Source organism: Rana temporaria, chromosome 11 (assembly GCF_905171775.1).
Source record: "Rana temporaria chromosome 11, aRanTem1.1, whole genome shotgun sequence".
NCBI lineage: Eukaryota > Metazoa > Chordata > Amphibia > Anura > Ranidae > Rana > Rana temporaria.
Window position 1 is genome coordinate 55,952,019 of NC_053499.1, and position 18,537 is coordinate 55,970,555.

General features: G+C 41.3%; 1 protein-coding gene across 2 annotated transcripts in view; it reads left to right on the forward strand.

Annotated features, from left to right (window-relative positions):
• Positions 1–608: 608 nt before the first annotated feature.
• The window catches only part of PPP2R5B (protein phosphatase 2 regulatory subunit B'beta), a 127,973-nt gene continuing 110,044 nt past the window's right edge, over positions 609–18,537 (forward strand). Inside the window, exons 1-2 of one of the 2 annotated variants that reach the window (XM_040328562.1) lie at positions 609–1,418; positions 1,552–1,785. The gene's annotated coding sequence lies outside the window, so the exon portion shown is untranslated. The other variant, XM_040328563.1, reaches the window with a different exon arrangement.

The following is an 18,537-nucleotide window of genomic DNA, read 5'->3' on the forward strand; positions in this document are numbered from 1 at the left end:
AAAACGAGGCTGTGCACTTCCAGTTACTTGATATGTGACGTAAAAAGTCCCCGACATTGTGCTAATATAATGCAATGTAATCCTTCTGCTTTTACAATCTAATTTATAAATATAATAAATATATCTTATCATATTAGAAGTAATGGTACAATAGATATGTGTGCTTAATATGCCTATGCATGTGTACGTAGTCCTATATTTAAGTAAAAAATAAATAAAACAAATCTCTAATTTGAATGTGAATAATTACCAATCTGAAAGTGAATGCAGATTTGTATCCTAGCTGCAGAATCCTGCATGCCCTGACTTGTACAAATACAACAATGCACCCTGGTCAGCACAAAGGAGCAGTACACATTCACAGCTCACAATGATTTAGACACACACATACTTATCCGCTATGTAAATGCATATATATCTACACACTCATCCTTCCCTCTTCACACAGCCACACTGAAGCACTGACGACTGTCCCTTTAAATCCAGCATGCCTGCAGCCAATGGTTTTATAGAGAAGTGACATCACCCACCAGCAGTGACGCAGACCCTATTATTAAAAGGCCAATAAACCTGCTCATTTATGGTCACATGACATTTGGGAGAAGTGCAGGGGGGGGGAGGAATAGGTTTGGGTTTTGTCATTGTACTGATCCTGCAGCTACAGATAAAGCAAGACTGCCGTTATTGGAGAAGAAAAAAAAAAACACAAGGAAATCCTACTAATCCCATACAAGCATTGCATCTATCTTCTACCTGGGAAAAGAGGCGCTGCAGATCTTTGAAATCAGAGAAAGACATTTTCTATGGATCAAGGACGGGATGACAGAAAGGAGGGTCACAGGGGCCTAAGCAAAATCCTTAATCAGAGGGAATCCTAAAAGCAGGATCCTATTCACTACGGACGGTCCCTGCTGAGCCGGCTTTTTGTTTCATTACCATCCTGCAGAATTTCTTAGAATTACAGGTCCCATCAGAGGGTGTACGCTTTCCCTTTAATGCAATGCCACAATTGTTTCAAGCTGCTGCCACCTGATCCTATGGGGAAGCCGAAAAGAGAAAAGGTTATTGTATCACTAATGGAGTCAGCGTTGCCAAATTCTATATAACGGTGTTTAAACCTTTTTTTTTTTTTGCAAGGGGGGTTTTGGACCATTGCCTCTGGACGAGAAACGACACACAAAGGGTTAATCGAGAGCCTTACCAGGCCTCCCATCCTATTAAAAATTAGGCATGCACTTCTTCAGCACGCTATACCGGCTGTCAATTTTAATTTCCTGAATACATTATTCTGCTGGATTGTACAGACCTCATATGTTCCACCTACTGCAAGCGCATGTTCTAGAGAGAATTCAGCTTCTGGGAATATCGGATGCTGTGTAAGGCTTGTGCATGTATTATTCACGCCATAGTCTACAGAGGTGAATTTTTTTTTTTTTTTTCCGGAACGCTGAATTTCATTGTATAACCCATCCATCCTAAACAGAAGCCATCGTTTTTAAAAAGCTGCATGTTGGTGCTTTGTGATTCGATCTCCTGCTTGTTTCATTCTAGAAGCTTAAGGAAGACTAACTTCTAAGAATCCTGCTGAGAGGTGTAAATTCCCCGCCTCTGTTTTGAAGGAGTTCAAAGCTATCCGGATATGTGTGCAGCTTTGTGAATTTCTGGCTGCTTGATTTAGAAGGATCGTGGCCTAATTCTGCAGGGATTAGTTTAGAGGTTGGATATCGACAGCATCCCGGAGAAAGAGAATTCTTGCCGAAGGAGCTAGCACGCAAAGTTGGAGCTGTAAGTTCTACCTGTGGTGTTGGGAGTGGCCCATAGTATTTGTGAGTTCAGTCCTATGCATCATTATGCACGTGTGCAAAGGTAATGCCACTAACAAATGACATACAATATAACTACTCTACTCTGCCCAAAGACATAAAGTGATTGTAAATGACCACCTTGTAAAACAACCCATTTAGTTTAAAATAGAAATGAAAGGCAAAACATTTGTGAATAAATATAGAAAACACATTGTAAATAACTTTTTATAAGTGATCACATTCCCTCTGTTCTCAGCTGCATTAGAGCTGGGGGAGGAGGAGCTGCAGCACACTGGTCTTACCAGTGAGAGGCTATACAGAGAGGGAATGTCAAGACAAATCCAATCATTGGAGGAAAGCATTCTGAGCTCCCATCATAGCTAGATAACTGACCATGCTTAAAGGAACACTTTTTTATTAGATCAATTGATTGCTGTAAGCTAGAGCATTTAAATATCACTTACCTCGTTTTTCCTTTTGACCTCCAAAATACAGTAATCCAGGTTTGAAAATGCCATTTCCTGTCACTCCTCTTCTTGCTTTCCACCAGCACCTGAGCCGTTTTGCATGGTGGAAAGCAGAATGTGCTCACCCCCTCCCTATGACTACAGCCCTGCGTGAAGATGCTCTCTTATTCCTTGGAGGCATGGAGGCTATGTCTAATGGGAACTGTAGTTCCCATTAGGCCGTGATGTAGCAAGAATGAATGCGCACCGCAAACCAGGAAGTCAGTGAGAATAATGATTCAGGAGTGACAGAGGTGAATAAAACAGCTCAATTTCAACAGGTATCAAACTAGTTATAATGCAAAACATTACTTTTTACTTTATCAGCTACTGTCAGACTTTAATTTAAAAGGAAAATATTTTTGTCTTTACAACTCCTTTAATGTGGTCAGTTTTTAAATAGGAAAGCAAAGGGACTGACAGGAATACCAGAATTTCACACACAAAAAAGCAACACAAAAGAGAACAGGGTCGTTTTTTGCATGGTATAACAGGCACATATCAGGAATATGAAATGTTGGCTTTACAAATGCTTTAAAACATACATTACTTGAAGTATTAATCATTTTTGTTGTAGTTTATTAAAGCAATCCATACATGTTAAGATTTTTCCCATTCAGTCCCGCATTCAGCTTGGTCACTCAATTCCGATATCCACGCTAAACAGCCTGGATGGACGAATCTGCAATGCTGGCTATTCTGACAGTGGGATCCAATGGCTGTCAGAAAACTCAAACAGTACCTGCATCTGAATGGATGCAGCAGTTGTTCTGCTGAGATTTCACCCAACGTCTTTGACAAATGTTGATTGTTGAGTCAGGTGAAGCCAAAAGGCCACCCACACAGGATGAATTTCAGTGGATTTAGCAGAAATCCATGTATGGTCAACTTAAGAGCTGGGGCATTCTTTTGCTTTGTGGGCCTGCTGATTAAAAAGATCACATTGAATGTTCAATGTCAACCAAATCTATTTTTGTTTAGTTTTGGGTTCAACGGGGAAGGATTGTCAGGGTTTAAAGGGGTTGTAAAGGTTCGTTTTTTATTTTCTAAATAGACTCCTTTAAGCTAGTGCATTGTTGGTTCACTTACGTTTTCCTTTGATTTCCCTTCTAAATGTTTTTTTTCTTTGTCTGAATTTCTCACTTCCTGTTCATTCTCAGTAAGCTTGCCCCCATCATCCGAGCCGTTCTGGCTGGGGGTTAGTCAGCCAGAACAGCTTACTGAAGAGGAACAGGAAGTGAGAAATTCAGACAAAGAAAAAAAACATTTAGAAGGGAAATCAAAGGAAAAGGTAAGTGAACCAACAATGCACTAGTTTAAAGGAACCTATTTAGAAAATAAAAAATGAACCCTTACAACCCCTCTAATGCTGTCAGTTAAGGAGATTTCCCGTCACTTCCTTTTGCATCTGATAAAAGTCAACTAAATAGGATGTGGGAGAAGATCTACCTGGTTTGGACACAGACAAAAAATAAATATCAGTGAGGGGTGGGAGGTAGGAGGCACTGTAGGAGGCGCTGGATCCAAATGTAGATGAATCTCACAGTCAATAAATAACATATTATAGTGTACAAGGGCTCTGGTTGGCAACTCTCAGACTCGAAGAGGTCTCTAGAGGGTGAATCTCAGGAGATACAAGGAAAAACAGGAGCGCCAGACTAAATATTAAGAGGCCATGAAGATTTTATTTCATCATAATAGGACAAAAGGACAAAACAACACATTTCGAACATCTTAGTGGACTCCCTCTGCTGAAGTCTGATAATAATATGGAGATATAAATGTTTATCATTTTTAACCTATTCAAGCTTGAGACCATCCACATTTTTTCCAACAATTTTAAGCTCTAATGAAGGGGTCTCTCAACATTTGGTCTGGTACTTCTATTTTTCCTGAACCTCCAGTAATAAAAGCTTAACAGAGAAGCAAAAAACTTTCCCACTGTACTAAGAAAACCGTTTTGGGTTCTTTATTTACCTTTCTGCCTGGCACCTCCATCTAAGATGGAGACATAGGCAGTAATAAGAGGTTTACTAGCTTCTAACTGTGGGAATGCAGGCCGCACCTTTTTTCCCTCCCCTGAATACATCATATCTATATAATAAATAACGAGAAACACACTATTTTTGGCAAAAATGTTGGCCGCAGCACATTTATTTGTATAAGTGATTTCTTAATAATAAATAATATAATACATTTTCTTAATTCATAAATAACTTAAAAACAACTCTCCATAATAATAAATCACTCAGTCATTAAGGACTCAAGCTAAATTACTTAAACATAACCACAAGTCCCCCCTTTTTTTGAAAGGGTGACAACACCACATAAAGTGCCTTGCGGCAAAGGGTGGTGGGGTGGGGAGCTCGCTTTACCGATGCTGGCTCGCTGACACAACTACCTCAGCTGATCCCTTTTATATAGTAAGCCCCAATCCTTCCAGAAGGTTCTACTAGGTCACATGGTACCCTCTCTTTCTGCCCAAACTCATATCTAAAAACATAAAGGGACAGCGTCCTTAAATTCTAATCACCTGAGGTGATTCAAAAACCTATTGAAATTTAGTTTAAACCTAAGAGGGAGGGGCAGCTGCATGTCCATGACATTGGGCTCATTTTCTTCAGCCCTCTTTTAACATTCCTCACTCTATCCCAAGATAAAAAAGAAAACTAATTTGGGTGGAGTTGGTCTTAAAATTGGCGTTTGTCTTGGCGTGGGTGGCAAGGGTAAAAATACACCTGAGGAACTTCACACTTTTTGATCTAAATAGCAGACCTGCCTAGGTAGGCATCATTTTATGATCCATTTGCCTGATTATCCTTCACGCAAGGCAAAAATAAGGAAAATATGTGTTTTTCCCAAGAAGGACAAAGCAATATGTTTGCTTTAGTGCCCCCTACCCAGCTGTATATATTGACTCCATTCAGCCACCAGGAGAGGGGAAAATGGGCATGTGTAACCTATGAGTTACTGTAGCTGGAACAAAACATTCTGGCCTGCAAAATATCTACCTCTACAGCAGGCAGCAGATCCCTACTTTGGTTGCTTTAATAGCTATGGCCTTTAGCAGAAAATTCAGTATCTTAAATTTTCAGTCGTGTCGGAGGCCTGTGTGCATGCTCTGGTTCTATAAACGGCCCATACGTCACAACAGGACATAGTATTGAGGTAAGGGCCTACAGAGCGCATCAGGGGACTCATTATCCAACACATCTGCAAATATGATTCACATGAAGACTTGGCCCGAGGCTGTTGCTCTTAAAAAGTAAAAACATGACACGCGCTAGAGGGGATTAAACACTTTTTTATAGAGCTTCTATGAGAATATTTCCAAGGACAAAGTTGCTTTACGCAGGGGTAAGGATTCCCTCTCCTCCCCCATGTGATAACATTGAACCAGTCAGCAACTCTCATAATAGCATAGGAAGAGGGTCAAATTTTTCTTCATACTTGAAAATCCAGATTTTTTTTCTTTTACTCTGGCAGCAGGGGAGAAAGCAACATATATGCACTGCAGGGACAGTGGTGGGGGGATGTTTGGCAATAAAGTGAACTTGTATTATAGATTTGCCTTGGGTTTTGGTGGATATATTCTTTAAAGTAGCTCAACCCATTGCATAACTACTACAGGGCATAGAGGACATCTGCACCAGAGCCCATAAGGCTTCATATTGTTCATCTAGATACACACTCACACTTAGCCCAGAAGCTGTCATAAATTATTTCAAAGCCTGGAGGGTGGGGGGGGTACTGATGCCCCATGCTGTGTGTTCTTCATGTATGCAGGATTCCAATTGCACTGCAAGCACAGCTTCAAAACCTCACTCCTAGGCTTGGATATTAGAAGGTAAGCATTTGGGATACCAAAAACCAAAAACCAAAAACCAAAAAAACTGGCCTTGCACTTTTGAAGCTGTTCGTTGTCTTTCACTGCACTCACTGGCAACTGCAACATTCTCTGCATAAAAGGTAATTTTTCCTTTAAGGAGAAATAATGAAAACAATCAGGTTATGCTATTGCAGCTTAAAGGGGTTGTAAAGGTTAGTTTTTTATTTTCTAAATAGGTTCCTTTAAGCTAGTGCATTGTGGGTTCACTTCACTACATTTCCCTTCTATTTCCCTTCTAAATGTTTTCTTTTTTTGTCTGAATATCTCACTTCCTGTTTCTCCTCAGTAAGCTTGCCCCCATCATTCGAGCTGTTCTGACTGGGGGTTAGTCAGCTTGCTCGCCCCCTCCCTTGTGACTACATCCCTACAGGGAGACTCTGTGTTCACAGCATCTCCCCGCAGGAATGTAGCCCAAGGGAGGGGGCGAGCATGCTGACTAACCCCCAGCCAAAACGACTCGGATGATGGGGGCAAGCTTACTGAGGACGAACAGGAAGTGAGAAATTCAGACAAAGAAAAATAAATTTAGAAGGGAAATGGAAGGAAAAGGTAAGTGAACCAACAATGCACTAGCTTAAAGGAACCTATTTAGAAAATAAAAAACAAACCTTTACAACCCCTGTAAATTACTTATTGTGAAGTCTTTAACCTTTTTTTTGCCTGCCAGAGCTAATCATTTATTGGGAATCGCTATATTGGTGGTAAAATAAGAGTGTACTCTTATGGTCATATTGGCTCATGTTCCTGAGCAACTTGAGATTAGAACAATTGCCAATAACTTCCACAAAGAGAACCTGGCAGTTGCCATCTTCCCTGCTGGAGCACTGGCATACTGTGAATTTAAACCCATCTCATTATTCATTTGGTCCCTCAGAGAGGGATAATCCTGTGTGAAGACCACATGTGTAAACTGCAAAATAATGGGCATGTGTCCCTTTGTGACAGCATTAAAGTTAATGTTAAAAAAATGCAGTAAAATAAAAAAAATCAGATGAGCACACATTACATGCACATATACATAATAAATACACACTAGAGTGTTATAGGCCTACATAGTGTCCCCAATAATCTTGCTATTTTCCCTTGCCTGATAGAAATTTAGGAGGGAACCTGCAATGCAAAAAATGTAGGGGTAAGCAGTGTGGATATGAAAATGGGAGTGGCAATTGCTGAATTGAACGTGTAGGTTTAATAGAAAAAGTTTAGACAAGAAGGCAATGTAATTGTTAATGCAGGCAAGCTTTGCTTTTTTAGGAGCTACCACTGCCCAAAGCAGGGGTGCTCAACCTTTGGTCCTCTGGTCACATGTGTCCCTAGGGGCACTCTGATGTGGCCTTCAACCTCAAACTAGAGAAGCGTATGCCCAGGGCCGGCAAACCATTGATCGCGATCTAGGCACCCACCATCCCAGAGCATCAGGGAGAATCAAGCTAGTGCAGGGAGCAGAGGAAAAAGGTGGCTGTGGGGACAACAAGAGCCGCAAAAGCTGAGGCTTTCTCTGTAGCACCAGCTCCTGTCCCAGGTGGAGTGATACCAAGTGCACTTCTCCTGGGACTTTTCAAGCAGCCTGGAGGGCAATGCCAGCAGAAGCTGGAAGAGGATAAAAATGTCAGTGTATTAAACAACACATACTCTGCACTTTTGCAACGGGCAGTAGCACCTTTGCACTGATCTGCGGGTGCAGCACAGTGTACCTGCGAGTTAGCCACACTGAGTCATAGACTTCTATTATATCCTGCGGGTTTATTGCACTTTCAGAATGTGCACATCTGCAAGATATAATAGAAGTCCTATTGCAAAGCGCAGCTAACGTGGTGCTCTGCGCTGTAGCTGTGGTACGGGTAAACCACAGCACATCAGTGTGAAAGCAGTCTTATAGGGGGCTCGGGACAGTAAGGGCTTATTTACATTTGCGGTTTGGGGGCAGTAAAACCTTATACTCAAGACATGTTTTTAACAACCCCCCAAATCACTGTTTTAGCTTCAGGAGTCCTAATGTCAACCCCACCCCATGCTCCAGGGGGCCTGTCTGTCCTCTCTGTTTGTTTTCCACTTGACAGAAGAGGCGGATGGGGCGGCATATACAGGAACCAATCCTTTTCATTTTCCTTTTAGGCCTGTACAATGCTGCTGGAAAACAGACGTTTAGGTGCAGTTGGGCATTTTTTTCAACTGCTCCTGAAATCTTCTTTATGTTATCTTATCAGTACATGTACACTGGTTTGTTTATAGTCGTTTCTAGGCAGTTGTGTTCAGAGGCTTTTTCTTGAACCCCAAAAAAATGCATTTAGCAGCGCTTTGGGGGTAATCCACAAAGATCCTGCGTAACTTATTTTTTTCCATTTAAGTTACACTGCCTTAAAATTTCTACCTAAGTGCCCAATCCACAAAGCACTTACCTAGAAATTTTGGGCTGTGTAACTTAAATTCCGCCGGCGCAAGGCGTTCCTATTTTAATGGGGGCGATTCCCATTTAAATTAGGCGCGCTCCCGCGCCGGCCGTACTGCGCATGCTCGTGACGTCACGCGACGGGTCAATAAAGTTGCGTCGGGAAAAAAAAGATACGACGCGGAAAAAAAAATTCAAAATTAAAAAAAAATCGCGTCGCTGGATAGAAAGGTCTGTTTTTACAAGGTGTAAACAGTTTACACCTTGTAAAAGCAGCCCTAATTTTGCGTTTGCAAACTAAAACTTACGTAGAAAAAACGAAGCTGAAAAGCTTCGTGGATCTCCGTAAGTGCTAATTTGCATACCCGAGGCGGCATTTCGACACGAAATGCCCCCAGCGGCGGATGCAGTACTGCATCCTAAGATCCGACCGTATAAGTCCCTTACACATGCCGGATCTTCTGCCTAACTATGGAAACTATGGAACTATGGAAAACTGATTCTGTGGATCAGTTCCATAGTTAGGAACAGGAAAAGGGATCCCTTTTGTGGATTTGGCCATTTGTTTACAGACGTTTTTCATTTTAACAAAAAAAATATTTTTTTTTCAAATGCTTCTAGACGCAACTGTGGCTAAACGTGGCATGTAATCGTGGCTAAAAGGCCGCTTTTAGACACTGGTTTCTAGCTGTCAAGTTAAATCGTTCAGGAGAGGTTGAACTATGTCCCGTGTACATGAAGCCTTACATCTGTTGAAATCCGGCTTCTTCTCCTTTTTCCCCCGCTGGCATTTAGAGGCTACAGGAGGAAAATTATCATTATGCTATTCAAATAAATAAAAAATTGAATTTCTGAACCATTTTATTTCTTTGTGGCCCGCGACCAGTTACCAAATCACTTATGTAGCCCTCGCTTTTCAAAAGGTTAAGCATCCCTGGCCTAAAGATTCTACTTTGAAATTTATGCCTAGGCTCCTGGTCCTGCGCTGGAGTCTCATCTGTAAACCCCCATGGCTCTAACTTATCTTGTAGGGACGTAGGTACTGGCTGAAGGAACCATGGCACTAAATGGGGACCAGGCAGTCCCACTTCCAGAAGTGTTGGATGCAGAAGGTATCTTTAAGCAGTTGTAGTTAACAGTCATTTTGAAGGTGCAAGCTTTGGGGCTTTTATCCTAATTCTTTTTTAACTGCTTAGCGCACTACTGACCTTGAACAAGCATGAACAACACTACAGTAGTTCAGACTTTTCAGACATCATTGACTGCATGCTGGTTCCAGAGCAGTAATTTCGTAGGCAGTGAGGTCAGAATTCCCATAGGATCACTTTGAAATAGCAAAAGGTTTTAGTTTACACTGATATGCAATTGCGAAGCTTTCTCCCTGGTGTAGAGAAAGCCTCTTGAGGGGGGAGGGGGCGAGCTGTCAGGACGCCCACTAACACACAGCTCCTTTCTCTATCTGCAAAGTAGAGAGTGTCCAGACCCTCCTGCTCGCCCCCTCCCCCTCAAGAGGCTTTCTCCACACCAGGGAGAAAGCCTTGCATTACTTTGTGTAGTTACAGACAGAAGAACAGGAAGTGAGAATTTCTCAGAAGAAATAGGAACATTTAAAAGCAAAATTGAAGGATGAGGTAAGTGAATGAGGACTGCACTAAGGTAAAGGAAGCCATTTAGGGAAAACATTTTTTACCCTTACAACCCCTTTAATTTTCTAAAATTTGGAAAGTACACAATTAGTTATTTGTATTATTTATTATCTCTTCATAGACATATCTTTTGCTTTTTAATTTCAAAGTCTAAAGGGCTAATCAGTCCTTAATCTTCCTAAGTACTTCTACTGATTGCTGTTTTTTATGTTTTTTTTTTTTAATTGGTATTTTTCGAAGAATGCCTAATGCTTGCCCTTATAATTTTAGAAAATTTGTAAAAGATGCCTATGTGCACATGTTCTTTCTTTACTAGCATTAGAACTTCTAAGTGGTTTTAATTTTTGTTTGTGTTGCAAAGATTTCCTCTCACTTCCTATCCTGGTGACGCCATGTGTACCAGAGTATGAAAGGGTGTCACTGGTACAGGAAGGAATGGGAAATCTCCCCAATCCCAATAACAGTACAACAGGAAGTGGGGAAAATCTCCCCGATGGGGATGCAGTAAAACCTCACAGATGTTGCAACCCATTCCATGTCCATCCAAAGCTGGAATAGAGTTTGGGATGGTTTGGGACTTTTGTGCTGCTTGTCATTTTCCATGTTTTTTTCCACCAGTTTTTATATTCGCTGTTGGTATAGTAAAAAATAATCACTTATGCGCTAACCAAATAAGCTGCCAACATTAAAATGTGTCCCCAAAAGCATTGACAAGTAGCAATAAAAAGTGTGGCGCTACCTCAAATGCACAACAAATATAAACAACGTAAAATTTTCAAATTTCGACGCAGGAACGACGACCATACTTAACATTGGCTACGCCACCTAGGGGGCAGCTTTATCTTTACGCGGCGTATCTCTTACAGAAATGGCGTATCTTTACTGCGACGGGCAAGCGTACGTTCGTGAATCGGCGTATCTAGTCATTTGCATATTCTACGCCAAAATCAACGGAAGCGTCACCTAGCGGCCAGCGGAAAAATTGCACCCTAAGATACAACGGCGCAGGCCGTCTTATCTTAGCTAGGTTTAAGTGTATCTCAGTTTGAGCATACACTTAAACTTACGACGGGCTTAGATTCCGAGTTACGTCGGCGTATCTACTGATACGCCGGCGTAACTCTTTGTGAATCCGGCCCTAAATCTTTGTCTGTAGTGCATGTTCAAACCCTAATACCATAAATAATAATCTATTAGATTTTTCACTCCAAGAGTATATATACCCGTAATGAGTTTGGAAATTGTTGAGAAATGCTTAAATAATGCATTACAATGTAACTGATTTTAGTTGACTAAAATGTACTGGAGATTTAGTCGACTAAATACGACTAAAAATAAAAGACTTACAGAAGACTAAAATGAGACTAAAACCAAAATTGTAATCCTTTAATCCTAAGACTAAAAATCGAAATCCTAAAACAGCAAATTGAAATTTTCTGCCAAAATTAACACTGGTACAGACAAATTCAAATAACACAATAATAAAAAGATGGATACATGAACGTTTGTCCAAGAAATTGCAGTACCGTCAACTCTGGATGCAAAAACAATATACAAATAAAATAATGATGTACCCTACTGGAGTTGTGAACTGTGTGCCAATGCTGTAAATGTCAGAAGAATCTTAACAAATGTGTATTCGCAAATTTTCTAAGAAAAAATATATATAAAATAACATAATATAAAGTAAACAAAAATAGGGTGGTCCTACTGAATGATGAGACCAGTTTACACTTCTGAAAAATCTTATTCAGAATTACCAACTTGTGCTAATGTAAATATGTAAACGAGATAGTTACATTCAATAAGTGCCAGTAAATAGATAACCTAGAATAGAAACAAAATAATAATTCTTCTAAATAGTGTAGCTAATTATCAAGTGCTACAATTAAGAAAAACAGTCCCATAAAGTAATATCCTAACGAAAAAGCAAAGTCCAGTGTTGATTAAATGGTAACACAGAAAAAACAGCTTCTTGCATGATGTAATCCAAATCCAATTGAAATCTGTGCTCCACCACCGTGCAAACTATCAGCTCACCTGAAGTAAAGACGTATGTTTTTCATACAGGTCAAACAGTGTTTCTTCGACAATGTATTGCTTTAGACAGAGACTCCTCCTTTCCCGCAGGTGTAATATGCAAAAGTACCGTAAATGTAATAGCGGGACTTCTGGTTCCGCCTGACTCGTTGCGTCACCAATCACATGACATAGAACATTCAGAACTATTATAAATTATGATGTGATGGTAACAACTGTATTTTTCCATAAAAAGCAGCCGCTTTTCTAACTTTTCTGTTTATGTCAGCACTTATTCCAGAAAACAGTATTGATATTATGGGAAGAAATCTTAGTGAAATCCATAGTATATTATGCTTTTAATCTTTCATATTTTAACATTTTGTCTAGACTGAATACCAAATGCCCTGCTGTCAAAACCTGGTTAATTCAAAACTCATCTGCAGGCAAAAAAGCTTTGCATGATTATAACAGCGCAGAGTACAGTGTCTTGAAAAAGTATTTTCCACATTTTGTCATGTTACAATCAAAAATGTAAATGTATTTTTTTGGGATTCTTTGCAAAATAGCTCAAGCTCTGTCAGATTGGATGGAGAAATCTGTGAACAGCAATTTTCAAATCTTGTCACAGATGCTCAATTGGATTTAGGTCTGGACTTTGACTGGGCCATTCTAACACATGAATATGCTTTTGATCTAAACCAGTGGTTCTCAACCTTTTAGTGCCGTGACCCCTTGATACAATTTCCCAAGTTGTGGGGACCCCTAACAGTAAAATTATTTTCGTAGTGTGTGTTGTCAGCACCCAAGGCAAGTAATTTGCGCCCCAACCCATGGCAATTTAGCTCTTCCTGAGTTCCCTCCACTCATACAGTATTAAAACCTGATACATTTTAGTATGTACTATTCTTTCTTTTTGTTCTCCTTTCTTTCCCTTTTATCTCACACTATCCTAATTTTTATTTTTCTCCCCCCCCACCCCTCTATATAGCAGTCTTTCTTGCTTTTTCTCTTATTCTTTCTCTCCCTTTTTCTTTCTTCCTCCTCCTCTTTTTCTCTCCCTTCCATGTATTCTCTATTTTTATTCCTTCTCTTACTCCTTGGTGGGGGGAATTGGATGATTGGCAGTGCTTGGGAGGAGTTGGGATGAGTGGCAATGATGGGGGGGAGTTCTGATCAGCCAACTTAGGTGCTTTTGATCAAGGTCATCTGCTGATCTGAGAATTGTAGTGTGGACTTTTAATGGCAACTATAATCACAGGTAGTGTTACTTTGTGGTGTCTCGTAGCAGTGACACTTATGCTGAAATCAGGAGATAGGGTCTCCTCCAGCCCCTCCCACCTCACAATCCTCACCAGTCAGCTGACCTCTAGTCTCTGCCCCCCAACCATGCCGTGAACTGAATAGGCGGCTGCAAAGAGGCTGAGTGAGCAGCTGTGGGCTCCAGGAACAGCCCAGCTGGGCGGCCACTGGCTCCAGTGAAAGGCCTGCTGGGCAGCCGCAAGAAGGCTGGGAGAGTGGTGCGGGCTTCAGGAACAGCCCAGGATTTGGTGACCCCTGGCAAATCATCATTTGACCCCCAAGGGGGTCCCGACCCCCGGGTTGAGAACCACTGATCTAAACCATTCCATTGTAGCTCTGGCTGTATGTTTAGGGCCCTTTCACACGGGCGGATCAGTAATGATCCGCCTCCGTATGTCCGTAAAAGCTCAGCGGGGATCCTCCGTAAAATCCCTGCTGAGCCGTCCTGTCTTTCCTCCGCTCTCCCCTATGGGGGGATCGGATGAACACGGACCGTATGTCCGTGTTCATCCTATCCGATCCGCCAGACGGAAGAAAAATAGGATTTTCTTCTGTCCGAAAAATCGGATCTTTGTGGAGGCGGACGATTACGGGTGTCAGCAGATGGTCATCCGCTGACACCCGCAATCACATAGGGACCAATGTATGTCCCGTTTTCATCCGCAACGGATGGATGAAAATGCGGACATACGGTCCGCACATCTGAAAGGGCCCTTAGGGTCATTGTCCTGCTGGAAGGAGAACCTTCTCCCCAGTCTCAAGTCTTTTGCAGACTCTAATGCCCTGTACATATGATCGGTTCATCCGATGAAAACGGTCTGATGGATTTTTTCATCAGATATCCGATGAAGCTGACTTTCATCAGTCTTGCCTACACACCATCAGTTAAAAAAACGATCGTGTCAGAACGCGGTGACGTAAAACACACGTGCTGAAAAAAATGAAGTTCAATGCTTCCAATCATGCGTCTACTTGATTCTGAGCATGCGTGGATTTTTAACCGATGGACGTGCCCACAGACGATCGTTTTTTTCTATCGTTTTTTTTAACCATCAGATCATTTTAAAACAAGTTCCTAGTTTTTTCACCGATGGATAAAAAAACGATGGGGCCCACACACGATCGGTTCGTCTGCTAAAAACGGTCCATCAGACCGTTTTCATCAGACGAACCGATCGTGTGTACGCGGCATAACAGGATTTCTTCTAAGATTGCCCTGTATTTGTCTTCATCCGTCTTCCCATCAACTCTGACCAGCTTCCCTGTCCCTGCTGAAGAAAAGCATCCCCAAAACATGATACTGCCACCAGCATGAATCACGGTGGGAATGGTGTGTTCAGGGTGATGTGCAGTGTTAGATTTCTGCCACGCACACACAGCATTTTGCTTTTAGGCCAAAAAGTTGAATTTTGGTCTCATCTGACCAGAGCACCTTCTTCCACATGTTTTGCTTTGTTCCCCACATGGCTTCTTGCAACCTGCAAACATGACTTCTTATGGCTTTCTTCGTGCCACTCTTCCATAAATGCCAGATTTGTGGAGAGCACGACTAATAGTTGTCCTGTGGACAGATTCTCCTACCTGAGCTGTCTAATTAATGTTCTCCTGTCAGTTCAGTTGCATGTCTTGGTAGGTTTGCAGTTGTGCCATACTCTTTCTATTTTCGAATGATGGATTGAACAGTGCTCCTTGAGATGTTCAAAGCTTGGGATATTTTATAATAACATAACCCTACTTTAAACTTCTCTACAACTTTATCCCTGACATGTCTGGTGTGTTCTTTCGCCTTCATGATGCTGTTTGTTCACTTAGGTTCTCTAACAAACCTCTGAGGGATTCACAGAACAGTTGTATTCATACTGAGATTAAATTACACACAGGTGAACTAATTCGGTGACCTTTGAAGGCAATTGGTTTTACTAGATTTTAGTTAGGGGTATCAGAGTAAAGGGGCTGAATACAACTGCACGCCACACTTTTCAGATATTTATTTGTAAAAAAAAAATGAAAACCATTTATCATTTTACTTCCACTTCACAATTATGTGCAATTTTGTGTCGATCTATCACATAAAATCCCAATAAAATACATTTATGTTTTTTGGTTGTAACATGACAAAATGTGGAAAATGTCAAGGGGTATGAATACTTTTTCAAGGCACTGTACATAACTGTAATACAAATCTCTCTATCTATCTCTTTATAAGTTTTATTTTAGTTCACTGCTTTTATTTCCTGCGTTTTCCAAAAATTCATGATTTTGTTCTCAACTTTCAAAATCCATTTCATTATATTTGTATTTTGACAGTACGTAGATCATTGGTTGATACATGGATGAGAAAGCAAGCTGAGAGTGCTGTCAGACAACTGGTGAAGCAAGGAGTTGCAAACTGGTTTGCAATGTCATTGTTTCTTTATCTTCTACCCTAAATTCTGTTAGCCTAGGGCTACACTGGCAAATAAATCTCTTTGTTATACTGAGAGATTTAACTACTTGTTGGCTGTCATCTCATTTGCAGCACGCTGAAATCAATGAGATGCTAATAAGGTAACTGTCAATAAGGATTTAAATAATTCAGTAGCCAAGAGATTTAATCGTCAGTGTAGCTCTAGGCCCATTCACAGCTTTGGTATTGTGGGGTAAAATGTGCATTTACCACAGTGCAGCTCAAGTAATTTTACATGGTACCCCAATACATTATTACAGTAGAGGACAATAAGCATGTCCATTTTACTATGCAGTAAGGTGTACTGCCAGTCAAAATGAATGGCCCCTCTTTATGCAACTTGCCACAAAGCTAATTCTTGTGGACATCGGCTTGGTCCAATCACCCATTAATTTAGTAAGAGGACTCTTGCAGGAATATCTTTCCCTAAAAATCCAGCATCACCATTCCTCATCATTTTGACCTAGGCCAGAAACCAGGACGCAACTGAAGAAATGTAAAAAAAAAAGGTCAAAACAAAAAAATATAATATACTTTCCTATATATGTATCAATGCTAGCAGGAGAAGGATTAAAACAGTTCAAAGAGTTTAGTTTCACTTTGAAGTAGGAGAGAAATCCAGTTCAAAATTGATTGGAATACCCTTATCAGTGATGTTAACTACACATATCTTGAGTGGCAAATGCAGGGAAACACAATTCCAATTTGTAAAACTCAAAGATGGCCACCCAGTATGTTTGAACTAGTCAGAATGACCAAAACAGAAGCCTGTTTGGTGTTACACAAATTGCAGGTGTCTGCAGTACCTGTATTTTTTTCAATAAGTTACTATTATTATAGTTACAATTATATACAGTTACAAAACAATTCAATACAGGAGGAATCAGAGGGTCCTGCTCATTAGAGCTTACAATCTAGGAGTTCAAGTGATAAAAAAGGTAATAGCTGTGGGGGGTGGGCTGATGGAGAAAATAAAAGTACAGTTGGCAGGTGGAGGCGGAGGATAGACTTCTCTGAAGAGAAACGTTTTCAGAGATCGCCTAAAAGTGGATAAAGTAGGAGATAGTTGGACAAATTGGGGTAGGGAATTCCAGAGGATGGGAGAGGCTCTGGAGACGAACTAGAGGTGAGCATGGAAGGAGGTGACAAGTGAGCTAGAGAGGAGGAGGTCTTGGGAGCAACAAAGAGAACAATTTGGTTGGTATTTTGAGACTAGGCTAGTGATGTAGCTGGGAGCCAAGTTGTAGATGGCTTTGTAAGTTATTGTTAGTACATTGAATTTTATTTGAGTTTGGAGTATTATACACTATAAAAAAAACATTTAGCCCTCTGAGAGAATAACAGGAGAACACAATTTTCTATTTTCTTCTCCCAATCATTGTGACTTATGCCGCGTACACGCGATCGGAATTTCCGACAAGAAAACCGTGGATTTTTACTGACGGAATGTTGGCTCAAATTTGTGTTGCATACACACGGTCACACAAATCTTGGTGGAAATTCCAACCGTCAAGAACGCGGTGACATACAAGATGTACTACGAGCCAAGATCAATGAAAGTTCAATAGGCAGTTCGGCTCTTCTGCTTGATTCTGAGCATGCATGTTTTTTTGAGAGTCGGAATTGCATACAGATGAGTGGATTTTCCGAAAAATAGAGAACCAGCTCTCAATCTTTTGTTGGCGGAAATTACGACAGCAAAAGTCTGATGGAGCATACACACGGTCGGAATTTCCGACCAAAAGCTCACATCGGGCTTTTCTTGACGGAATTTCCGGTCGTGTGTACGCGGCATTAGAGTGGGGGTGTATTTTTCAATAGAAAATGAACTAGCACATATTAAATTTGACTCCAGCCCAGAATCCATCCAGAATTGAATAAGACAGACTGATATACATTATACTACCCAAAGTTTCTAAAGATTTTATAAGCAAGCTTGGGCATGAGTACAGTACAGCTTGCCTGTACTACTGTATTAACCCAGGCTGTAATACACGGAGAGGAGAGAGACAATGGATCTGATAGCTCACAAGGACGCAACTTGTAAACACTGAGGCCGGGTACTCACGAGCAAACATGTACGGTGAAACCGGTCCGTCGGACCGTTTTCACCGTACATGCCTGCCAGAGGGCTTCTGTACGATGGTTGTACTAACCATCCTACAGAAGTCCGCGCATAAACACTACGCGGGGCGTGTCCGCGTCGATGACGCGGCGACGTGGGCGGGCCTGCCATTTAAAGGCTTCCACGCATGCGTCGAAGTCATTCGACGCATGCGAGGGACGGCGGGCGCTCGGACATGTACAGTCTGTACTGACGACCGTACATTTCCGAGCGGGCAGGATTCCAGCGGACGGTTTTAAAACACGTCCAGGAATATTTGCCCGCTGGGAAAAGGCCCGGCGGGCAAATGTTTGCTGGAATTCGGCCCGCTCGCGCCTACACACGACCGAACATGTATGCTGAAACTGGCCCGCGGACCAGTTTCAGCATACATGTTTGGTCGTGTGTACGGGGCCTGAGATGTGCTATAG